Source organism: Maniola hyperantus, chromosome 22 (genome assembly GCF_902806685.2).
Source record: "Maniola hyperantus chromosome 22, iAphHyp1.2, whole genome shotgun sequence".
Lineage (NCBI taxonomy): Eukaryota > Metazoa > Arthropoda > Insecta > Lepidoptera > Nymphalidae > Maniola > Maniola hyperantus.
In genome coordinates, this window is record NC_048557.2 from 1,937,158 (window position 1) to 1,964,036 (window position 26,879).

A 26,879-nucleotide genomic window follows, 5' to 3' on the forward strand; every position below is an offset into this window, starting at 1 on the left:
TAGATCGGTTCACCGATAAACGATAAACGTTAGGATTTCATGATGTTATAATATTGACCCTCGCGCTATAAAGCACAGTATTGGTATAGACTAAACACTTAGATATCAAAAGAGTCACAGTGAGCCGCTAGAAGCAAGTAAAGATTCTGGAGAGTCGAGAATCGTTCCCAAGGTTAGTGTTGGAAGGGAGGATTGCAGAAAACAGCCTTTTAGATCGCTATAGACGCAAGTGGTTGGACGATTTATTGGGCAGCGAGAGCCTATATTATATAGCTACCCAAAATTAGCGAAAGCGTCTTTAGAAAGAGGGTTTTTGTATAATGACCGCACAAATTTCACTTCGAAGACGGCGATGTTGTTGATTATAGGAAATTAGACTAAGAGCCATATATCCAAAGTCCACATTTAAGAGTACTTTGTACTTTGTACAAACAATTTGCATATAAACATAAGCAATTAACACGGTATCTGCGATAAATCTAACATGGTAATCACTTGGGCGCGTGGCGCGGCGGCGCGTGCGCAGTGGGAAAGTGTGTGCAATCAAATTTGATTGCGCACACTTTAGGCGCAGGCGGCCGGAAAGCGGAACCATTGCGTCAGCCATTGACCATCTTGAAGATTAGATTGTTTTAGAGAATATGTACATATTGATTTTGGCCCTATTTGATTTGTTATGGCGTGATAGTGTGAAGTTAAGATTTTCGGTAGCATTCACACATGTTTATTAATATTTAACACACCATCATTATCATCTCAACCCATTGCCGGACCACTACTGAGCATGGGTTTCTTCTCAGAATGACAAGGCTTAGGCCATAGTCCACCACGCTGGCCAAGTGCGGATTGGCAGACTTCACATACCTCTGAAAATATTATACAGTGTGTTATAATTGGAACAGTACCTATGGGGAAATTCAAACCATATAGAAATATCCGCAGACTTCACAAACCTCTGAAAACATTATACAGAAATCCAAAAAACAAAAGATACGGTGAAACTCTCTTAGGAACCTTTAGGTCTTTTGTGAAAAACAATTTTGGCATACTTAGTCATTTTTTTAGTCAAACGTGAGTTGTCCATAAAAACACAATCCTAACTCAAAACACATTTTGAGTTAGGCCAAAAAAGTAGCACACATGCAACAAAACAAACGTATCTCTAAGAAAATAAAATAGGTTAGGTAACCTACTCCGTTAAAAAATTACAAGCCGTTCTATGCCCTACTTATTAGGTTTATTCTGTCTTTAATTACTCATCTATAATTATTTAATTATGGTAGATCAAAATATTTGCATATCGGAGCGAGCTTCAATTAGAGATAACAACTATGAACATTTCCACCTGTCTGACTTCATTATAAAAGAAATGGACTAAAGCTAACGGTTTGACATAGTTTTAGTGTGTGAGTAGAATGTACCAATGATTACAGGCAGGCAAGTACAAAGTACAGTGGTAATAGCCTTGTGGTTTAAACTTCGGCCTCCTAGTCGGAGGGTCTAAGATTCGATCCCGGACCACTAAATTTTCGGAGTTATTTTGACGACCTCCCTAGTGCAGTGGTAAAGCACTGTGGTCTAATTAGTGGGAGGTCCCGGGTTCGATTCCTGGCAGGGGTTTGGAATTTACAATTTCTATATTTTTGGTCTGGCCTGGTGGGAGGCTTCGGCCGTGGGTAGTTACCACCCTACCGGCAAAGCCGTGCCGCCAATCGATTTAGCATTCCGGTACGATGTCGTGTAGAAACCAAAGGGGCATGGGTTTAATAAAAAACTGCCATACCCCTTCCAGGTTAGCCCGCTGCCATCATAGACTGCATCATCACTTACCACCAGGTGAGATTGCAGTCAAGGGCTAACTTGTATCCGAATAAATAAATAAAAATAAGTATCACTAGCTTTAACGGTGAAAGAAAACTTCGTGAGGAAACCTGCATGCCTGACAGTTTTAGGTACATAATGTTCTCAAAGGTGTGTGAAGTCTGCCAATCCGCACTTTGCCAGCGTAGTAGACTATGGCCAAGCCCTTATCATTCTGAAAGGAGACCCGTGCTCAGTAGTGAGCCGGCGATGGGTTAGTGATGATGATGATGACGGTACAAAGTGCTGCTTATTATCACTATCAATAGTCAAATGAGCGCAGTGATCAAGGTAAGCTCATAAACAGTGCGTCGATCCCTTTTAAGTAGGTACACCGCTATGGTCATGGTAGGGCTGCCAAAGCTTCCCTCATCTCTACCACGGACTTGAAATGTTCATTGAATAGTATGAAAACCAATCGTACCTATTTTTTTCCTACGATCACGTCACAGTGATGAATCGCCACGCGTCAACTAGCCAACACTTCAACAGGAGAGAGGATCGATTTTTCGTATTTGATTAAAAAAAATTACAAAAAAAATAAAAACCGACTTCGATACACAAACACTAAAAATTGAAAAATAATTTAATTTATTACCGAATATATTATGTATACAAGAGTTAATATAGTTCCATAATAATACTTTTTGGTGCCGGTGCCAATTAGCTTTAGCTGCGCGAATCGTCTAGACTTCATATTTTTATGAGACTCCACAATGGCACCTCATTGGCACCGACTCCAAAAAATATTATTATGGAACTATATTAACTCTTGTATACATAATATATTCGGTAATAAATTAAATTATTTTTCAATTTTAAGTGTATCGAAGTCGGTTTTTATTTTTTTTGTAAAAAAAATTTATTTCACAATTTTTAGTGGACCCATGGAATTATGCTATGACTGGTTAAAAATCTACTGTTTACTAAGCTATTACACTGATCGCGAGCAATTTACTCTTATCCGTTGAGGAGTTCCACTATCTATCTTCGAAGATGTTCATCAGATCTTCACCAAATTTAAATGGGACCAACTTTGAAGTATACCCTTTCAAACAAAAAAAGAATTTTCAAAATCGGTCCAGGCGTCTTCGAGTAATCTGGGAACATACATAAAAAATAATAATTTAAAAAAAAAAAAAAGATTCCGACGAATTGAGAACCTCCTCCTTTTTTTGAAGTCGGTTAAAAAGAGGGATGCGATTGTCTTGACCAGAGGAATGAAAATAAAATAGGAAAAACATTTAATCGACTGCTTTTCCTTTTGTGACCTATTAATTAAATATAACTAAAGTAGGGATGATAATATGTATATTGGGGTTGACAGTTACAGCTGTATAAGAACTTACCTAAATTATATTATGATGAGGGCTATGATGGTAATAAAATAATTATAGTATGCTGTATGTAGTATTTAGTAATCTAAGCATGTTTTGACAAAACATAATTTTCAACAAGTTTTAAAAAGCCCACAATTTACCCAAAACTACTTACTAACTAATATTTTTTAATCAAATAAACATTTAAAAAGTTATACATTTACCTAAGAACAAAAAATAGTACCTACCTTCTTTTAAAAAATTATTGATTACGTCCAACACTATATTTTCAACACGTTTTGACAATAATTATATTATTGAGTCATAGGAAGCTATAAATAAATTGTAGGTCCAATAAAAAATGTCGTTTGTTAGTTGTTACCAACCCTAGACATGAGCTACCTTGTATACCAAAAGTGGTATACAGACCCATTCTGACGAGCCAGATTAACTGATAACTCATTCAGACGGCGTGTAGAAAGTAACTCATTACTTACTAACACAAATATAAACTCTATTCCCTTGAATTAAAGTCCAATATATGTGTCACAATGATACATTTCAGTGAAAGATTATGTGAGGTAGGTTACATAAAAGTACCCTTATAAGTTGCGCGAAAACTTGACTCATTGCTAGTTACGTGCTTACAAAATATCCCCTAACTAGTCAGCAAGTATTTTTAAACAAACTCAAAAAGGAGGAGGCAAAAGCTATTCTTTTTGACGACCTCTCTGGCGCAGTGGTAAGCGCTGTTGTCTTATTAGTGGGAGGTCCCGGGTTCGATTCCTGGCAGAGGTTTTGAATTTTATAATCTTGTTGCACTGTAATGTTTTATTGACAGAACATTATATTAATGAGTCTATTTGTCAGTCACCTAAATCTGCCATTATATTTCAACACATACTGAGCAAACTGAACTAATTAATTAAATTATGTACATATTATTATTGTTAAGTATTTTTCGTAGTGGCGAAAATTGCAATTCTAAATTACAACATTGTATCATGACATGCAGTTATAAATTAAAATACATATTATATACATATGCATAATATGAGTAGGTGAATCTATATGCAACTAGAGTAGGTTACTAGAGTAACACCTATCTTACTAAATACTAGCAAAATATCGCTTACTTCAATATGCAAATTCGTTAGTTGGTTTATTTATTTAATTAATATTTTATAATTTACTAGCTGATACCCCGCGACTTCGTACGCGTGGATTTAGGTTTTTAAAAATCCAGTGGGAACTCTTTGATTTTCCGGGATAAAAAGTAGCCTATGTCACTCTGCAGGTTTCAAACTATACCCATGCAAAAATCACGTCGATCCGTTGCTCCGTTGCGACGTGATTGAAGGACAAACCAACAAACGAACAAACCAATAAACCAACAAACCAACAAACAAACACACTTTCGCATTTATAATAGGGGTAGTGATTTAAGTACAACAAAATGTCCTTTTTAGGGTTCCTTTGTTGTCTGTCTGTCTATCCGTCTGTCCGTCGTGTCTGTCAAGAAAACCTATAGGGTGCTTCCCGTTGACCTAGAGTCATGAAATTTGGTAGGTAGGTAGGTCTTAGTAGGAAGAACAGAATCTTTAGGCAGACGCGCTCCATCTTAGGCTGCATCATCACCTATCATTTGGTGTGGTTGCAGTCAAGCGTAAGCCCAATGCCTATATTATACAGTTTAAAAAAAAGTGAATCATCCTCAATTTGTACAAAATTTAGCCCACCCGGGACAATCCCGTTAGGTACATAGCTATAGATATGCTAATATATTCACATCAGCATTGAAGTGATCTTTCTGCGTCCTCTACCACCATTCCCACTGCACCATAACAGTGTTGTCGTGGAGTCAGTAGGTTACGCGTGATCTGAGAACACAATACAATAACACCATATCGCCATATAGCCATTACAGATGGCACTTCTTATGCGTGTGATGTCAGATCATTTACATAACTGGACCACTGAACTGAATGTGTAACCCAGTTTTACACCCTCTGATATTCTCCCTGAATTAAGAAGTTCTGGATTAGTAACCGGTTTGGTCGCTAACTATGGGCCTCATAGAAAGCTCAGAGTCACTCAGGGGGCGATGGAGAGAGCTATGCTTGGAGTTTCTCTACGTGATCAAATCAGAAATGAGGATATCCGTAGGTGAACTAGAGTAACCGACAACTCAACGGGTTGCGAAGCCGAAGTGGCAATGGGCAGGGTACATAGTTCGTAGAACCGATAGACGTTGGGGTCCCAAGGTGCTGGAATGGCGACCTCGCACCGGAAGACGCAGCGTTGGAAGACCCCCCACTAGGTGGACGGACGACATCAGGCGAGTCGCAGGGAGCCGCTAGATTCAGGCAGCGCAAGACCGTGGCGTGTGGAAGTCCCTAAAAGAGACCTACGTCCAGCAGTGGACGTCTATCGGTTGATGATGATGATGGATTAGTAAAGGAATTCACGATTATGCAAATGCCACTCTTCTGCATCACCACAACATTTCATTTTTAGTCAGTTAGTTGAAACTAGCCCAAATCATCGATCCACATTTTGGCCTACGATTTGTGCGAAAAATATTTTTCGAAAATGCAAAGGAAGCCGTCTATTTCCCAGGTCCCACGGAAAAATTACGGCATAATAAATAATATGACTACTTTTAGCAACGCCAGCTTGTTAATTGCATTTTGAAATAGCTATTGCAGGATTCATAAAGGAAATAGTCTTATTAAATTTTTCCACAAGGTCTATTTATCTAGTACCAAATTTACTAAAGTTTTCTCGGTAGCATCTATAGTACGCGACAGGTCGAGATGGCAATCGGGGCATAAGGCGGGGGGACGCCCGGCACACCCGCGCATCACCCACGCGCGCGCGCACCGTCCCTTATAGCCATCTCGACCTATAGATAAGTATGTAAACTGTAACTCACCAATAGTCAAAACATCGTCCAAGCAACCAGAAACTGCAACAAATAATGAAATTGATTAGTTAAATTAAAAGAGGATTTTTTTCTCTGAAGATTTCTGCACTCATTTTGTAAGCTAGACTGGCTTAATAATAATAAATTAATAACCTATGGCTAAAAAGATTGTAAAGAACTATTAGTAGGTACTCGTATGCTTAATATACATTAGCTCAATGCACTTGGTTAAAGTGTGCAGGACCACTTGACGTAGGTATAATCACGTTTGCCCCGTGCATGCGGTAGGTACTGGCATGCCGATTTTTATGAATTTTCATACAAACATATCTTGGCGCAATCTGTAAAACTTGCACCATTTACTGGAGCCTTTAGAAATGCAGTCTCTATAAATTAATAAAAGAAGTAGACAGGCGAACGTCTACGGCACTCGGTGGCTAGGTAAAGCTTCATCTAAATAAGCTAACATCTTGACCCGATCTGACCGGAGCTCGGCCGGCCGATGTGTATGATTATGCGATCGATGGGAGATAGTGCCCGCTTTCTCTGCCATCGCTCTTCCTGTATCGACCGCATCAAGGATTTGCTCATTCATATTATTTCCATAAACGTTTGTTACGTCATCATGATCAACCCATCGCCGGCTCACTACAGAGCATGGGTCTCCTCTTAGAGAGAAGGCCAAGAATCTACCACTCTGGACAAATGCGGATTGGCAGACTTCACACACCTTTCATAAATAACATTATGGGAACTCTCAGGCATGCAGGTTTCCTCGCGATGTTTTCCTTCACCGTTAAAACAAGTGATACCTAATTACTTAAAACGCACATAACTCCCAATCGTTAGAGGTGCATGCCCGGGATCGAACCCCCGACCTCCGATTAGGAGGCGGACGGCCTAACCACTCTAATGGCTAACCATTAGAGTGGTTAGGCACAGCGCGCTACATCCGATCAGAGTCCGAGAAAATAAGTTATTTTTTGTTTTGTATGGGTGCTTATGACGTATGTCGTAGATAATCGCTGGTATTCTCACGGATGACGGATAGAACTCGGATGACAGAAGTGTAGTGCGTAATCGCTCTTAGGTCGATCTTGTATGGATGTTGGACTACGCAAAATATCAGCGTCTTTTTATCGAGCTTATTATTCAAATTAGATTTAAATAGATATTTCTGCCTAATTCGAATATCGATAAGATTTATATCAAAGCGCCATTATGATACGCTTTTTTGTCTTATTTGTCTATTGAATAATTCAGGCCTACTCAGGAGCCGCGGGTCTCGGGCCGTGTTCATGGTGTAATGTGCATAATTTATGGCATGAGGAAACTATAGCCGCTCGGGTCATTCCAATGTCACTATTCTAAGGAGTTTTCACTTTCGACGGGTTCACGATTCAGTTGGACCTAGGGCTTTAGCTATGCTATAAATTATGAAGTTTTATTACATAACATTTTGAATTCCCTCAAGAGTTGTAGTGTTTTAGAAAAACTTTAATTTAATAAAGCCGCATTTCGACATATTGATATTTTATCTCTAACGACTATTGCCACGGATTGGCAGATTTCACTCGCAAAAAATCACGTCAATCCGTTGCTCCGTTGCGACTTGATTGAAGGACAGCCCAACAAACACACTTTTACATTTATAATATGTGTAGAGATAATTCTATATTTACCAGTGAGACTTTAATGAGTAAATTGATAAAAATTGTCTAGGTACTAAAAGGACCTTGTTTTTATATTACTAGGTTATAACACGCTAAAATAAAAACGTGAGCTTACAATATCATTGGCTGACATAAAGGAAATTGCACATGAAATTACATGTGGTTCGTGCAAAGTTTTTCCATTTTCTTTCATCGAAGTTTCATGGCAAGCTATTACAGGTTTCCACGCAACCTTGTGTGTCACGAATACAATATCAGTGCATCGTTAAAGTCAGTAAATCTTATCTACTATCTAGCAAATTGCAATATCAGTTTATTTCCTTTTTTGTACCAAAAAAGATCAGCTCAGCTTTTTAAGGGTAACATCGTTAAATAATTAGAAATTATTTTATTTATTATTATTAAAAAAAAATTATTGTCATGTAGACATTCATAGACTGTATGACTGTAATTATAATTAAGTAATTACTTACAACGACGATATCGCTGAGCAATAAGCACTCGCAGTTGATGCCGACACCGGGTTCCGATCATTAGCCAACGAAACGACTTTGTGTAAACTGTTTCAATATGTGTTCATCCATAGCAACACATAATGACTGTTTCAAAAGGTTCAATTACCTAATAAATTAGTTTGGTACTTGGTAGGTTCATTTCAGGATTCAAAAGCACATCTCAAAAGGTTATTGAATAAAATACTGTTAGCTATATAGTATTTCATAATGGAGCATTCTTAGCTTGTACAGCCTAAAAAAAGTCAAGGGTTTAGATTTTTCAACTTACTTAGCTGTTTTTGTTAAGTGTCTACTTAAAATAAAATTGTCAAGACTCTTTTTAAAACAGTATCATCTAGGTATCAGATGACGACGATGATGAAATACGTATGAGCATAAAGACGTACGTATCTGCATAAAGACAATTTTATAATCAGCTTCGTAAGTTTCCATAACAATAAATCTACGAGAGACAATGCAGTTCAAACATTTTAATTCCTTTTAAAACCTTCGTGGTTTTTTGCTGTGTCTAAATTGGATTTCTTAAACATTCTTTATGTTGGTAATTTAAAAAAAAAAATAAGTACCCAAGTACAATATTATATGACTCAGTTAAAAATAAACGCAAAACTTAAAAAAATATGTAATGGATCACCATATTATTATTATGCTTAAAATCCCAACGTTAATTTTTTACTGTAATTAACTCTGAATTTTATAAGTATGAATTTGTTATGAGGTGTCATAATAGAGGTATTTGAAGTGAAGCAGGTAGGTACCTACGTCCTACCTAGTACAGTCAGCAACAAAGCTAGGATAGCACCCGCCAGTACAAGTGACTATGGACCTTTGCAAACCTAGCTTTGTTGCTGACTGTACCTACAGTCAACACTCAAGACCCCAGCGAAGGGTGCGGTGTAATAAGAGACAAGTACTCTTACAAGTGTCAAACTGAAAATAAACATAGGGACCAGAAAAGGGAGTACCGATGTAGGTGTACCAGCCATGAGTCACGTGACAAAAGAAATGGTGCCTTTGTTTTTCTCTACCAATGTATACGCAGTGGCGTAGCTACCTAGGGGCTAGGCGGGGCAGTGCCCCGGGGCTCTAAAGCTCAGGGGGCCCTCGAATCCTTACCAGAAAATCTCGATCAAACTAAAGTTTTGAAAATTTCTCCCATTTTCAAAATAAATATGATAATTCGAAAGTTACTAAGGAATTCCCCTAAATTCTTTCTGTGAATGTATTTGTATTTAATATTTTTATTTGATAAAACCTAACCAGTTTAGATAGCAGTGGGGCCCCATTTCTGATTTGCCCCAGGGACCTTGGTTACCTAGCTACGCCACTGTGTATAGGTATGTGATGGTAGATCTTTATGACACAGCACACCGATGAAACGTTGACTGTGAGACCACTCAGAAATATTAGTAAACCTGTATCGTGCCTGTATTAAGGTACATGACGAGAAGCATTAAGGACCAGCTATGTCATGTATGAGTAGAAAAAGTGGTATACTATAGAACTTTCAAAGAATATCTTAATTAATGAAAAGATGACGTTAAATTAGGGTTGTTTAAAAGAAATGTTAAAAACACTGCGAAAAAAACGTGTGTTAAAATTTGTTTTTATTTTATTGATTGTAATGTATCGTGATCAGTGTTGGAACAAACCCGTTTTTTAAGAATAAAACATTCTCTCTAAAACAAAATACTTGATCAAATACACATAATCACACACTGTACAACTCAAATCAGTCATCTCTCCATACAAGATTACGTAAGAAAAGAATAATTAAATTGCAAATTCTCTGAGTAGTTTCATTAAATAATTATCATGGGATGTTACAGCTCGATCAGGGACTTCTGGTTCTGTCATAGTATCACAGCTATTACCACCTTACATAGCGTCATTCAAATTTCAATATTAGTAGGTAGATAGTAATTTTTCCTCTTGTTTTAATAATAAAGCCGTCCAGGGTGAGAAATAAATTATTTTCACAAATAAATACATTTTATTTTCACAAATAAATCGTAGCCTAAATCACAATTGAATTAAATGTATCTTACATTTATTTGTTTGTCTAGTTTAGTTGCTGATTAATGATTATATTCTTAGAAAAGTAGATTTGTGAATAATTGAACTAATAGGTAGGTACAAAATCTCAATATTGTCAACTATTAACTCTGAAACTACTGTAGAGAAAGCCAAATATTTTCTTAGCGCTGTTTATTCGAGATGATAAAAGATTTACGCAAGCAAGACGCAAACAATGATTCACTTGTCAAGTAGGTAACTATTACTGGCGCTCGATATAATTGTTTAGTTAGAGAACACTTCCTAAACAGTTAAATACATTCGGTTCAATGGTTACGGTAATATTACGACTTTCATAAAAACAAATTTCATGGTTTGCGCCTACCTCCGTTTTCTATTTAATTGTTAAATCCACGAATCTAATTGCTAATAGTACCTACTATAGCATAAAGTTATGGCAACTTTACGATTGCCCATTATAATTGGATTTTCTTATCGATCCATAATCTCAGTTATCGGCTCTATTTTTAACGATTTGTATTAGACAGTTTCATCATCATCACCATCCTCAACCGATAGAAGTCTACAGCTGGACATAGGTCTCTTGTAGAGACTTCCACACGCCACGGTCTTGCGCCGCCTGAATCCAGCGGCTCCCTGCGACTCGTCTGATGTCGTCCGTTCACCTAGTGTGGGGTCTTCCAACACTGCGACAGTTTAGGAGTGGTTTTTTTTTGGTCAAGTTCTTCTAAATTGATTCAAGTCTAGTCTTATTAAGGCTTTAGCAGCCTTCTTCCTTACCTACAACCGGATCATCATCACTAACAACCCCAAGCAATTTGCGTTGGACCTTGGGACACTACTTGGAACAAACTTGGGACAATGGGCACGCATCTCTAACTTCTAAAAGTTATGTGCGTTTAAATAATTAAATATCCCTTGCTTGAACGGTGAAGGAAAACAGTGAGGGAACCTGCATGCTTGAGAGTACTTCTAATGTTCTCAAAGGTGTATGAAATCTGCCAATCCGCACTTGGCCGCCTTCGTGGACTGTAGCCGAACTGCCGGCGATGGGTTGATCATGAACATGATGACATTTCTGCTACGTCTATGCTAAATAATTAAGATATAGATACCTATTATCTACGGCTAGTAACATCAAATAAACTACATACTTTGATCCCACATACAAAGTAGAACTTTACAGTTTACACCGTTAGTAACTAGTCGTAAAAATGTCTATATCTAGACAAGTCTACTATTTTACTCCATCCAGTATGAATAAAACATGGTGGACACTTGCAGTTTTGCCATGCATGCGATGCATGCGCCACGCCTTCTACGGTTCGTACGTTTGCATCGTAAATCTATCAGCTACGAATTATGTACGAACTTGATAGTTTGGACGTAAGACTAAGTATGTAATGAGGGAATATTGTTTTCCATTTACGACTATACCACAGCGTCTATAAAGCCTTCAAACCAGTGTCAAGTATACTTAGTAGTAAAAACTTGTCACTGGAGTGGATGATAAAATATCCTCAATAACAACTCTTTACAAATTGACCAATTTTGGTGCATAGAGTCTCGCCATATCTTGTTTCTGAACGTGTTACGTAAAAAAATTAAAATTGCGTTGACACATTGGCCCCGGTGTCATATCAGGGAGACAGCATCAAGTCCGGGAGCCGCAGCAAAAACAGCTGAAAACGGCAAGCAGCGCAAGTATGCCTCTCTTATCGAGAGTTACATTTTTGTTCCGTTTGCCATGGAGACCCTGGGGCCATGGAGACTTAGTGCTAAAAAAAATAAGAGATTTCACTGCGATTAATAGCCGCATCTGCTGGTATCTCATAGGTAGTACACAAAGCAACCCGATTTGAATTTCATAAGGTGTTACACAAGGAGGACTACTCGGGTCAACGCTATTTCTTACTTCTATAATTGACCAAGGTTTACTTTACAACGAAATAAATACGATATTTTCAAATCTTTTTCAGCTTTAAATTAAAAGTTCTAAAAGAATAAAAGTCACATTCTAATATAAGTTGAGTTTATGAGTTTAATATATAATTTCACCGCAATCTCATTGAGCTAGGTAAGCTATTATGACAACATTGTCAAGTTTAGAATTGTGATGGCTATGTTTCGCAAATAATATGATTGTACGCCCCACTTCCAGTGTATACAAGTTCAAATAGACAAATATTAGCATTCAGGCACGCACACTGTGCAAGCCTTCACTTTATTACGTGGTAATTACTAAATTATTGCTTCATTTATGCTTGTTACGTTATCGTTTACAGAAATTTTGACTTATCTAGTTGTTTGGAATTGAACGCGCACCTACTGACATAATCTTATACCCTTATTATAAATACGAAAGTGTATTTGTTTGTTGGTTTGTCCTTCAATCACGTCGCAACGGTGCAACGGATTGGCGTGATTTTTTTCATGGATATAGATAAAGAACTGGAGAGTGACATAGGCTACTTTTTATCCCGAAAAATCAAAGAGTTCCCAAGGGATTTTTAAAAACCTAATTCCACGCGGACGAAGTCGCGGACATCAGCTAGTTGGTATACAAAAAGAAAAAGGTGACTGATTGACTGACTGATCTATCAACGCACAGCTCAAACTACTGGACGAATCGGGCTGAATTCGGCATGCAAATAGCTATTATGACGTACACATCCGCTAAGAAAGGATTTTTGAAAATTCAACCCCTAAGGTGGTAAACTAGGGGTTTGAATTTTTTTTAGTCCACGCGGACAAAGTCGCGAGCATAAACTATTAATTATTATAAGTATGCTATATCAGCAATCAAAATATTATTTAAAAGTTAAAACATATTTTAAGGGTGCCGTACCCGAAGGGTGCCAACAGGACCCTATTACTAAGATTCCACTGTCCATCCGTTCGTCCGTCTGTCTGTCTCTCAGCGTGCTGTATCTCGTGAACCGTAATAGGTACCTAGAGAGTTAAAATTTTCACAGAATATGTATTTCTATTGCCGCTATAACAACATATACTAAAAAAATATCAAAATAACCACCATGAATTTTTTTTAAAAAAAGTGTTATTTCTTGTACGATGGTACGGAACCCTTATCACATGCTTTTCTTATATTACGTATGAGTAATGGCTAGTGGCTACGATATAGAACACCCTCCCAAGGTCTGTGTTTCTCGAGTCATCATGACAATAATTAGGTAACCTCTAAAAAAACAATCGATCAAAAAATTTTGCGGACTGCAATTTGTTTTTGTTTACAATGCTTGATGTCTAGATTCATACTAATTTTGACAGTTTCAGAGAACATAGATCTATGGGTACTAAAAGTTCGATGACTACAAGCTATTTTACGCTTACTTATCGCTTCATTTTACGCAAGCGCGTCTAATTTTCTACCATAAGGTGATCCAATAAGGGAGTTGAATATTTTGAAACAACTGAGTGTTACTCTGGGATCAAACACCCGTACCTAAACTTTACCAAACACTGTATCAGCCACGCCCTTGATCTATTAATCGCACAACATTGCACGATTATGACATAAACTGCTACTGGTTCATAAACAATAGTTGAAACGCGTGCACTAACAACTAATCCGGACAACTCATATCACGATATCGGGCTCGTTTGAAAGGCAAGGTTATTTAACTTTCTACCTTTATTATAACACCTTTATATCAAGTATCTAAAATATTTTAACCGTGACTCTACTTATTAGAAACTAGCTGATGCCCGCGACTTCGTCCACGTGGATTTACATTTTTCAAAATCCCGCGGGAACTCTTTGATTTTCCGGGATAAAAAGTAGCCTATGTGTTAATCCAGGGTTATATTTATTTTTAGATTCAAATGAAAATACAATAAACAAAATTACCAAACTTATTCTAGAACATAAAAATTACAGATCGAAAATATCATCTAAACCACCGCAACGAGGCAGGGTGCCCAGAACGCTGGCAGCGTTACCTCGTTGAATGGCCAGACTAATATGCTGACCGAGGTAACTGCCAGCCCTCCGGTCCCCCGTGGATTGCGCGAGACGGGATGAAAGGTCCTTAAAAAAGGATCTAGCATCCTCGCCCCACGAACCCATGGTCTCCACCCCAAAAGGCACAAATATGAAACTATTTTCTATATTCTCATATTTGCGCCTCTTGGCCCTTTCTGCCTTAGTAGCCGCCGCGGGTTTTGCGGGTTAAATTATATTATGCCGAATTTCAGTCATGAAATTCGGCCGGAAACATTTAACCCGCAAAATCGAAGAGTTCGAAGGGAGATTTGAAAAACCTAAAATCCACGCGGACAACGTTGCGGGCACCATTTAGTTTTAACATAATAAGAAGCAGGGCTCTGAAGCACAACCCTGAAGTGCGTATTACCTTGATATTTGATATTCTCATTTCATACAAAAATAAATAGATAAAAAACGCTTTTTTTAACTAAATATTTAAAAACCTTGAAGTCAGTTTACATGTAAAAGTATCCATTCTTTGGTAAGAAACTATTCGTAAATTATTCGTTAAAATTAACATTTCGTTCCGGTAATAGAACTAATAACTTCATTACAAACGAATAAAAAGAGTTCGTTAAAGCCCATTTAAATGGGCATTGAGTTCAATTATTATATGAAGTATACTTAGGTAGGTATTATAAGTAGGTCATACTGTAAACTAAATACACGATTTAGTCAAAAGTTTATGTAACGTATTACGTAGAAGTAATTAAACTATTGTAACCAAAAAAGAGCAGTTTTCTGACACAGAACCGACACAAGTAAAAATAATATAATATTCCGTTCAATAGATTTTCATTCTTGGACTGTAGTAATAAAATAACGTGTTTTTTTTCTGTAGCGGTAGTTTAAGAATTTAAAAAAATGTCATGATTTTGATTCATTTTTAAAATAAGTAATTAATTTTTAACGTCACGCTGCGCTGTACGGAAAGCGATTAATGACGTCACATGGCGTAAACGACAAATATTTTTTAATTTTTTAACATAAAAATATTTTTCCGCAGAAATTACCTACTCTATTTTTATTTATTACTCTCAAAAATTGTCGTTTACGGATTGTGACGTCATTATTTACCTTCCGTGCCCACAGCGTGACGTTCATGGTAAAAATAAATAAAAATCATATTTTTCTTTAAATTTTCTTTTCTTGTATTCTCTTTAATAATGAATTCTAGCACTAGTACCCCCAGTACAGTAATAGGGCTGTCAGAAATATCACGTGATAATTAGGAATATAAAAAATTTGAATATTAAATAACCATGCGCGTGCGCTGACGTGACGTCATAATATGTTAATCGAATCGGTTCGCGTGCCACTAAGCGGCTTTCAAATACCACTTAATTGTTATTTACGAGATTATAAAGTCATAAATCACTAATAAATTACTGAAATAAAAATTTAAAAATACTTATTACTCTCTCTCTCTCTCTCTGCTTTATATTTACTCATCGCTGAAAGTCGTGTACCCTTCCATTAATCACTTAATGGTTGGGCTTTTCAGGTTAATAATGAGTTGGTCTTCCAGGATCCTATATGACTCGATTAGTGCAAATCGTTACCCAAGTCAGCGATTTTTCTGTCCAGACGGCTTCGTCGCACCTCTGTATGTAATAAATAATAATATCATATCCTACCTACTCAGTGGTATAAGTCCCGCAAATTGCTATTGCGCTGGAACCATGTCTAATTAACATCGAAATAACGTCATTTTGACGTCAGCCGAAATAAATATATACCTACCATCAGCTCGAAATTTCAGTCTAGTGCTGACGTCACTAAAATGGCGGCCGCGCGCATTAGCAATTTGCGGGACTTATATTACTGTGAAGTACAATAGCAATGTTTTCAAAAACACATACATTAATCAAACAGCTGTCAATGGTAGCATTGTTCAGCTGTATTGGAGTAGTAATGGCTGTGATGTATGGGCTTCAGTTTTCAGTGCCAGGCCGAGGGCGTGCTCGAAATGTCAACGTAGCTAGCCTTGAGGTTTATGCGCACTTACGTAACTAATGTAACGATTGTATTGAATAAGCGTGCACAGTGCACACTAAAGATGGGCGTTATTGGCTATTTACGGCAACGGTTAATCAACAGTTACTTAGTTTCAATACCGATATTGTTAACCGTTGCCAAATATCGGTATCAGAGTTGTGTTTCAACTAATTTAATATGCGCAACGCGCAGCGGTTTCCGTAGTAGTAACTAAGCTAGCTGCCGTATCAATACCGTCTGTATAGCTAGCGCGCGCATATTCACTAAAATAAAACCAATTTTACTTTCATGAATATCGTGAAGTAATCACAACCTTAAGTTCATAGCAGTAAACTTTAATTTGATCATTGACATAGGTCAAACTATAGTGGACGCCTGCACGAATAGTTTGCCACAGTCCAGTTAACCAAAAACATTTCATAAAGATTGATAAACCAAAGAGGACCTTATCTCTATTACTCTAAGGCTAACTGTATTTAGAATGATAGATCAAAGTGTAATGGACAAGTACTTGTACAGTTAAACCTTAGCGTAATAGAGATAAGGTCGGCTTTGGTTTACCAAGTTCTTAGTTACTAAGCCGGTAGCCAATAACCGCTCCTTCTCAGCTTTCAGTGAAAGAAAGAAAGAGAAGGCATAATTATTGCGTTTCTAGTTACCCAAAAACCAAACAATGCATTGTCGGTTGCCAGTTGGCAGTGTTGCGTTGTCAGGTGGTTCGTCATAGATGATAACTGAAAACCGTTGCTAGCTACGACAATAACGCTATGGTACGCTATAGGCACGGCAGCGGTTTTCAGTTAAGTTAAGCTAAAGCGGACACATGTCTAGTGCACACCCCTTCTACCGTCCTGAAAAGCGGTTTTTTTATTTTTATTATTTTTTATTCAGATACAAGTTAGCCCTTGACTGCAATCTCAATCATCTTAGACTGCATCATCAAGTGATGATGCAGTCTAAGATGATAGCGGGCTAACCTGGAAGGGGTATGGCAGTTTTTATTAAACCCATACCCCTTTGGTTTCTACACGGCATCGTACCGGAACGCTAAATCGCTTGGCGGCACGGCTTTGCCGGTAGGGTGGTAACTAGCCACGGCCGAAGCCTCCCACCAGAGAGAAAAGTAAAAAAAGTAAGCCCCTGCAAAAAGTAGTTTTTGATAGTTATCCTCCAAAATAGTGGAAATAACAACGTTTCTAATAAACTTAGCGATATGTAGATTGATTTGATTTAATGGGCGGTATAGAATAAAAAACTCCGGCCAAGTGCGAGTCAGACTCGCGCACCAAGGGTTCCGTAATACATTCGTATTTTTTCGACATTTTGCACGAGAAATCAAAAAATATTATGCATAAAAATAAATAAAATCCAAATAATATTATAAATACAGGTACATATTATTATGATACGCTGATACATTTTATGGTCTCTTACATATTATGATACCCCACTTGGTATAGTTATCTTACTTTGAAAAATGTTTGTAACAACAATATTTGCGCTATCCCGCGCCGGTTTAGCGCGGGGCCTGTGCAGTGTGCGGGTGTGCGGGTGTGCGGGGCGTCCCCACCCGATTGCCATCTCAACCTGTCGCGTACTGTACCTATAATATTACAATATCGATACCTATTGAATCTTATTAGTAGCACAACAGTTTCTGCTAATAAAATCCTAATAATCTCGTGACGTAAAAACTGCAATAATTTTTTGACAAAACTACCTCAGCACTTAAAGCGCTGTTTTGTAATTTTCTTATTAGTTTTCTGATAAGGTGTTATCAGTTGTCTGAGAAAATGAGTTTTCTTCCGTTTGCTCGGCGAATGAGAGCGACCGGCTTATCTCGTGCGCAACTGTTGTTGTAACAAATGTTTGCTGTAGTATGACGTAATATTTGATTTGTTATGTAAGTTTAACAGACAATTAATAATTCTATTCAATAAACTTAAATCTAAATTAATTGTAAAAAAACATTAAATTAAAACTAAATTAAAATTGTATTAAAAAAAAAAAAAAAAAAAAAAAAAAAATTAAATTAAATCTAAAACCTCTTCGAGACCACCGCAGCGAGGCATTGTACGGAAGATGCTGGCATGGCAGCATTACCCCTTTGGATGGCCAAACTAATTCTTTCACCAAGGTAGCTGCCAGCTCTTGGGTCCCCGGTTGACTCGATAACCCTTATGTAAGTTTTAAATAAATTGATGATTAGACACAAATTGGTAAAATATTGGGTCTGAAAATACTAATTATACAAGAAAATTTTATATATAATATAAATAACAGTTAACCCGTTATGAGCGCAAACTCGCCAACAAACTGATGTAAAAATGATGGCGAGATATAAATTGTTATCTTACGTGTTAATGTATTATAATGAATAAATTTAAAAAAAAAGTTTTTTTTTACTGGATAGATTAAATAGGCTATCATATAGGCTTCCGCTTGAATGCAATCACAGCAAACAGTAGAAGATACAGCCTAAGGTGGAGCGTGCCTACCTAGGTAGTTCTAGAACTTAGAAGGTGCCTATATTCACTCTTTTTTTGAAGGTACCTACCAATATTAAGTAGGTTTAGCTAGTGAGGAAAAATTACGAATATTGCCATTATTATTCCAAGAAAACTCCTACAGTTAATTAATGGACAGGGGTCTCGACCCTCAGAAATACATAATATCATCAAAATTATAAATGCGAAAGTGTGTCTGTCTGTCTACTAGCTTTTCACGGCCCAACAGTTTAAGCGATTTTGATGAAATTAGGTACAGAGTTGGCTTACATCCCGGAGACGGACATTTATCCCAGAAAATTAAAGAGTTCCCTCGGGATTCTTAAAGGCTCATTCGTTTAACCGACTTTTATGAAATTTGATACAGAGGTAGCTTGCGCCCCGGAAATTGACATAGGCAACTTTTATCCCGGAAAATCAAAGAGTTCAAACTGGATTTTTTTAAATCTTAATCCACACGGACGAAGTCGCGAGCATCCTCTAGTGAGTAATACGACGATAATGTTATAATGATAGTAGTAGGTACCTTTTTTCATAAAAATGTTTTTAACGAGGTAAAAATATAATAATTAATTAATTATCTGAGAATAAAACTAAAGAAAATGTAAATCGAAACAAGGTAGGTACCGCACAGTAACAATTTTAAAGGAGAATACTTGACATTTTAATTTATTAATGACAATTTAATTAATGATGAAGTAATTTTAACTTATTATGAACGCGCGGTATCATAATAATAATTTTAATAATTATTTTAAACACCGTTTTACTCGTTAGACTAAACCAGTAAATATATTAAAGCAGCTCTTTTTCTTCTTTTTTAAATCAAATACAAAAAATATATTTTAGCAGTAATCTTACCTAGTGGTAAATGATGACGGAGTGCCTAACCTACCTATAGTATAGATGGAAGTGAGTGAAGTAACTCGGAAGGAATAACGCAGTTTTTACTCGTAGGTATTCCATAGTTTTGTTTTAAGAATATAAATATGTTCCCCTTTCCCCTTCAACTAAGCGTTGAAGGGGAACAATAGTGCAAGGGTGGGGTTTGAATCTCCGACCTTTCGGAATTCAGTCCGCTCCTTAACCGTTGCGCTATTGAGGCTATAGTTTCCTATAATGTTGTCTTTTATACATATTACTATTATGTTTTAATCTTACCTTATTCCCAAACGTCATAACATCTTCATTTTCTAGCCGTTAATAAATTCGTAGCACTCAACTAAATGTTCCAACTTTCAACAAGTGAATATCTTTACTTTCAACACATTGTAACAATTAGTTGTACGTCTGAAGTATCTTCCAATCAGTCTATTTGTGGTTATCCCCTGAACACTGAACTACACGGAAAAGTAAAAATATTACTTTATACCCGGCGCGGCGCCCGGCCACTTCCGCCCTAAGGACTGGTAATTTGTTACACAGAAAAACAGAAATACCTAGAAATGTCTTGATTTTAATTGGTAATTAGTACTTCATAATATAGAATGATAGTAGGTACACAGCAGGTACAATTAGATGAGAAGGTAAGGTGTCTCGGCAAGGAGTCATAATGTAATTGTTCCAAAAAAATTGTTGATTACAGTCAACAGTAGTGATATTTTCTAGGCGTTTTAAATATCTGAAAAATTATATTCGTTCTCGTAATACTGCCGTATCAGTTGGTACAAAAGTCAAATTTTAAAAATCTTCTATTCACAGAAAACCTACCTCAGATACAAAAAAATTAAAGTGCAATGCACAAAACAATAATAAGCCCAACCAATCCAATACATAAAAAAATAAAAACCATTTTAATTTTTAACTTGAAATTTTCGAAAATCTAGTAAAAGCAATTTGAACAGAGCGTATCGTGACCGTGTAGTGACCGGAGCGGTACCGGTACGTCATCGACGGCGACGCGGCGCGTATACACTACAGCATCTACTCAGTTAGCACTTACGGGCGACGAACGCTAGTACTGCACGGGAAAGTGGACGGTCTCATGCAAGAGGCGATCAAGCGAAGGTCAAGTTCAGTGAACGACTTCAAAGTTCAGCCCACGTTGCTCTAGCTTGTTTGAATGAAATTGAAAACTTAAAAACAACCTTTCTAAGTAACGTTTTCGTACCGGTTAAATACAATAATATAGATTATAGTAAAATATGTTTGCTGTTATTAAACAACAGAATATTTAATTGAATCACGACAATTTAAAGCACGGAACGAAAACGCATAAAAATGTATAATTTCCTACCCATATCTAATACCGTTATCCAAAATGGAGCCTACAGAAAGTCAAGTTCAGAGAATGACTTGAAGGTTCAGTTACACTAGCTTGTAATTGAATGAAATTGAAAACTTAAAAACAAAATTTAGCAATTAATTTCCAAATCAATCAGACATTGTACAAAAATTTTTATGCGTCAAATAATATTTATTTAAAGCACTGAATTAACATATTAGATCTACATCATAGCTCTAGATGATTTACATACGTTATGCTTTATAGTAAAGATGAATAGGTACACGTTTAACTCACGCAGTGATGCAAGACGCAGCCAAGAGAAGGTCAAGTTCAGCGAACGACTTCAAAGTTTAGTTCCTTTTGCTCCTGTTTGTTACACAGTACACGAAAACGAAGTAAATGAAACTTAACTCACATGTAACAAACAAAAACTTAGTTCAGTTAGGTAGTAGAATAGAGCCATTTCACTATTGACTAGTCTTAGCTGACCCTATTTTAGGTTTTCCTAGTAGTTTAGTATTCCTAGAAGTAGTATGTTTGTAGATCTAATTTTTAGACCCACAAACCTTCCTACCTTCATTCTTACGTTCATTAACTTTCTATGATATCCGAAGAGTGGCGTCAGCCTCCTATTCGAGAGGTCCGGGGTTCGATTCCTGTAACTTTTAGGAGTTGTGTGTTTTAACAATTAAATGAGGAAACCTGCATGTCTGAGAGTTCTCCATAATGTTCTCAAACTGTAAGTATGTATATAGGTGAATTCTTCCAATTGGAACTTGGGCAGTGTGGTAAAACTTTTTCATTCTGAGGCACTGACCCGGGCTCAGTAATGGGCCAGTGATGCGTTGATGATGATATCGCATATATGTGATGTGAAATATCTTACTTTAATAATAATTGTATGTTTTAGAATGTAAGCTGTGTGTCTATATGAACCACCAAAATAAAAGTTGAATAAAAAACGAACTGCATAAACCCCACCCAGCATCCGCAGCAAATGAATCAATTGCGGTCCACCCTCCCTCTCACCCTCTAAAAACTTTCTAAGCGCTAGAGAGGGAGGGGAGACCTCCGCATCGCGCAAGTCTCCCTCAAAGTTGAAAATAATAAGGGGACCAGACGCTATGATCGGGACATCACAATCAATAACACTTAGAAACGCGTGTGAAAGTGCCTTAATTTAATTGAAATTTATATGATGCGTAATATTACATCGTTTCAAATGGTTAATTTATGGCTGGAAGATTATTTCGTTAGTCATGTGTCATGGTGACAGACATGAAATAAGTCTTTTTGTCTTTTTATTGTTTTTAGGGATACTTTAAGTACCTCCACTAACTCCTTTATGATACTTTAATTACGAAGTGATAAAGAAACAAACTTAATTGATGGACTTTCCATTAACGAAATGTGGCTTTTAAAAGAGTATTTGTAATTTAGTATCCCTTATATGACTTTTATACGATCCATTAGGACAGTAAGCTTAAATAGAGGGCTAATCACACTCGGTTATTTTTTGTTAGACACACAACAAACCTAAAGAAATTAGAGTCACAGAAAGTTTCGGCATTAAAGAAAATAATTATTATCCCATATTTTATAGGTAGGTACTAGTTTTTTTGATTTCTGTAGTTCCATCATATTATACAAGCTTCTTTTTAAACGACACATCTGTTGAGCGATCACAATAAAAACACGATGTACTATGTCTTAATCAATTAAGTCTTGTAAGAACCAATGACGAACCAAAATAGAACAACGTGGAGAAATACGGTTAGGAGAGCCGACCCCAACTAACATGAGAAATGGCTAGGCATACATATAATTAAGTCTTATAAGAAACTAGCTTATGCTCGCGACTTCGTCCGCGTGGACTACAAAATTTCAAAACCCTATTTCACCCCCTTAGGAGTTGAATTTTCAAAAATCCTTTCTTAGCGGATGCCTACGTCATAATAGCTATCTGCATGCCAAATTTCAGCCCGATCCGTCCAGTAGTTTGAGCTGTGCGTTGATAGATCAGTCAGTCAGTCAGTCAGTCATTCAGTCAGTCAGTCAGTCAGTCACCTTTTCCTTTTATATATATAAAGATTCTTTTAACACATAGGAATTAGGAACCCTACACCATCTTCACGGGTTTAAAGTTTTATACGAAATCCAAACGTTAAATATTGACAAACTTCTTCCATAATGACCATTTCTCGCCAACTCCGTGGGAAGGACAAAAAGTCATATTTGTTTATAAACCCCTATCCATACACCACGATATACCTATCTACCTCAAACGTATATACCCGCACGTTCTCACGCTCTCTCAAAACTAGTCTCGGTTGTTATGAGTCCACTACAGACTGAAACTCGAGCCCACTTAGGAAACCACGTGTGAATCATACCGAATGCTGGCTAGCCGGACATATCCTATCCGTCGATGTATAATACTATCTTTTCTTTGATTCATTCATGCGTGCTGAGCAAGTTTTTGATTTTTTGTTGAGCTTATCTTGTTAACTTATTATTTTCAAGCTTGAAAGTCCACCTACGCAAAGATTACGTTTCGATTTTACTGTAGAAAAATAAAAGATAAGTAAGTACGTACATACATTTAGATATTCTTCTGCGTGCTATACAGCATTTTATTTTCAGAGCCCTTGTAACTTGGGAACAATATTCTAAGATGGAAGTGAGCTAACCCTGATATTTCCCACAAATTCAGGCCAGGTGGAATAGCAAATAAATAAAACAGCCTTATTTATTTACAAGGGACTCTAGTCCCACTTGGTTGAAAATCATGATGTTGAAATAGATGTAGAAGAGATGCCTATCAGAAAACCTACCTAACAAATTGCTTGAAAGATGAAATCAAAGGAGAAATAAAAAAAAATGCATAACAAGACTGATTCTATTGATTAGCTAGATGATATCATATGGTAGGTACAAGATTGTTGAGGCCTATATTTTGCCATACAATTTATCACAATGTTCACAACAAATATAGTGTCAAAAGCAATTCAGATCACTTCATTCACTTGCAGTTGCATCAATTAGGAATTAAGATATATCGCCCAAGCGTAACGAGATACGAGGATGATATCAGTCCATATAATTATCTTCATCATTAATTATAATGTTTCAATCAAGTATTTCCTTCACCTACTCTCCAAGAAATTGTTTAGGTACTTAGAAAATTTATTACATAGCCTCCATAGCCCAACAGTTTGTGGAAGACTAAATTCCGAAAATTTGTAGTTTCAAATTCAAAAAATCATAAAATGTGTTTCCGATTCACATGTTCCAAAATTTTCCCAAACTGTGTGCGATATCTTAAATTCAAAGATGGCACCCTAACAAGGTGATACTATGCTAGATAGTAGAGAGATCGCGTTTTGATACCATGTGTTATGTTCTGTTCTCCATTGTCTCTGTCGATAAGACCGACAAAACGACACATATGGTATGAGTGACAGAGACAACGCTCTACAAAGCCGAAACCTCATTCTAAAGGCGATATACATTATTTTCTGTCGCGTACTGTAGTAGACGCAAAAAGCCAAGAAAAAAAGCAATCCTTACAACAGTGGAAACCTCTCCACAAAACTCATAAGTTATTAAGCTAGATTGACTCTGATTCCGTTTGGTTATTTTAGCTGGGATGTGTTCGAAATGATTTTCATTATAATCTCATATGCGCCGCACTGCGCCAAACAGCTGTTAAACTAATTCAGGATCAATTTACTGAAGTTTTAATTAATTACCTGCATCATGCACACAGCAGATTTAGCTACACAAATAGAAGAAGACATAAAGCTCTCATCTGTGATAAACATTAAACAGAGTCTCGATGTGCTGTTAGGGATCAAGCAACTTAAAATGCAGCGCTGCGTTAGGAGACTCTTTACCAGATGGACGGACGATTTGAGCGATTTACTGGGAACCGGGAAACGACCTGGGAAAAGACTGTACTTTGTCTAAAAGCCGTCCAAAAGACCTATGTCTAGTGTCTAGTGTAAAGCCCTATTCACCATGCTTATTGATATATGTAAGATCTATAACTTACCAAGTTAGTTCTGACATTTCATGAAAAAGAATGTGCAATTCGTGAATGTAATCTGTCGCTGTAACACATCCAAAATGGGAATTTTACCCAATACAAAAAAAAAAATTAGTAGAATCTCAACCATTCACCCGTGGTCCACATCTTTGCAAACTGTAGGTATATTTTTTAGACCCAGTGGTCCGGTACTTTTAAAGAAGGTAATTAGCTAATAGCGACTCTTCCTAAAACGAAAAGGCCATCCATGCTTGCTCTTTAAACCGTACTCGACGTCGGAAAGGCATATAAATACTGTGCAAAATGAAAAATTCATTACCCATTTAGGAAATTAAAACGATGTATTAAAGTGAAAAGCAAATAGGAACAGCGAACACGCTTTCAGAATTCTGTTTAATTTTAAACGCTCCAGTATTTTCTACTGAAAAACATCCGATTCTCTTTGAGGAAATCTTTTCAGATGAAGCGTCCGTAAAACTTGAGGAGGGCTTTTCATAGAAATTCAATTCCTAATGGCGTTATAATGAGCATGCTGTCTCAGACTAAAGAACAGTAGATAACGAAAGAAGGCTAATGTAAGCGACGAGGGTGCAAGAAAATGACGTTGGCCAGGAGATGCCGATTATAAAAAATAAGGTTGCAAGGCAGATATATTACGTAGTGTTATCTGCCACCCCCGTTATCACAGTACCAAACTTGTGATTGGTCGCCTACTGCTACTACCGTTTCTTGTATAGTCCGCGACATATCGAGATGGCATTCGGGGTATGAGTTGAGGGGACACCTCGCACACCCGCACGTCACCCGCGCTCGCATGCACTGGGTTAGCACGGGGACTGAGCGCGCGGCGCGCTCCCTCCCCGATTGCCCGCCTGAAACAAACGGCTCTCTTGGCCCGTTTGTCTATCCACCTAGGGCAGATAGACGAGATAGAGGGTCTGGCAACTCTGCGCTGTCAGGTGCGCCATGTGCGAGGTAGTGATTGTGATCATCTAAATCTATCTAATTGACTAAAGTTGACCTTGCTGAAACTGTGTAGATAGCTTCTTAAGTACCTATTTTAGTCAACAATATTCAAATCGAGTAGACAACCAAGCAGAAAGTGGGCCTACCTACTGGCTTCACTTTGAATATGTTTATTTGCGAGTATGCGAGTCCTTTAGTCTATGGGCGAGGTGAAAGAGGCTAAATCGGGCTGGGCTAGGTTAAAGATAGCCAGGTTGACGCCGCGCGCCGGTGCAGCAGTGGGATGCGCCGGCGACCGGACACTGACAGCTAAGGATGCTTTACGAGCTATCCCTGTTAGCATTCCCATTAAATATGTGCATTTTAAACGTTATTCTAAACGAGAGGTCTTTACAAATATTCAAAAGGTTTTTAAGTGATACTAGGATACTAGTGTAACCTTTTAAGTAAATTACACTAGGTACAGTACGCGTCCTAAAGTAATGTACATCGACCTTTAGAAGGATATAGCAGATTTGTAGAGCACTGTCTCTGTTGTTGAGACCGACAAAACGTCATATAGGTATGAGTGACAGAAACAACGCTCTACAAAGCTGAAATGTCATTCTAAAGGTAGATGTGCATTACTTTCGGCCGCGTACACTCTTATCTTCTTAATTTTTCTTCCTTCTTTCTTCACAGACCTTAAGCAGTTTATGCTTCACCGTGCCGTGTCAGTGCACGGACGCCACACGGTGAAGCATGAACTGCTTTATATGAAATGTTAGTGATGTTTTGAATCCATGCCTCGTCCGCGC

General features: G+C 37.3%; 1 protein-coding gene across 3 annotated transcripts in view; it reads right to left on the reverse strand.

Moving 5' to 3' along the window:
- The window catches only part of LOC117992995 (GAS2-like protein 3), a 101,546-nt gene that overhangs the window by 48,287 nt on the left and 26,380 nt on the right, over nt 1-26,879 (reverse strand). Inside the window, exons 1-3 of one of the 3 annotated variants that reach the window (XM_034980738.2) lie at nt 20,552-20,750; nt 20,003-20,181; nt 6,115-6,147 (exon numbers count right to left, since the gene is read on the reverse strand). The exons of 1 other annotated variant lie outside the window; for it this stretch is intronic. The gene's annotated coding sequence lies outside the window, so the exon portion shown is untranslated. Of the gene's footprint in view, nt 1-6,114; nt 6,148-20,002; nt 20,182-20,551; nt 20,751-26,879 lie in introns of those variants that run through there. One more of the 3 variants, XM_069506130.1, reaches the window with a different exon arrangement.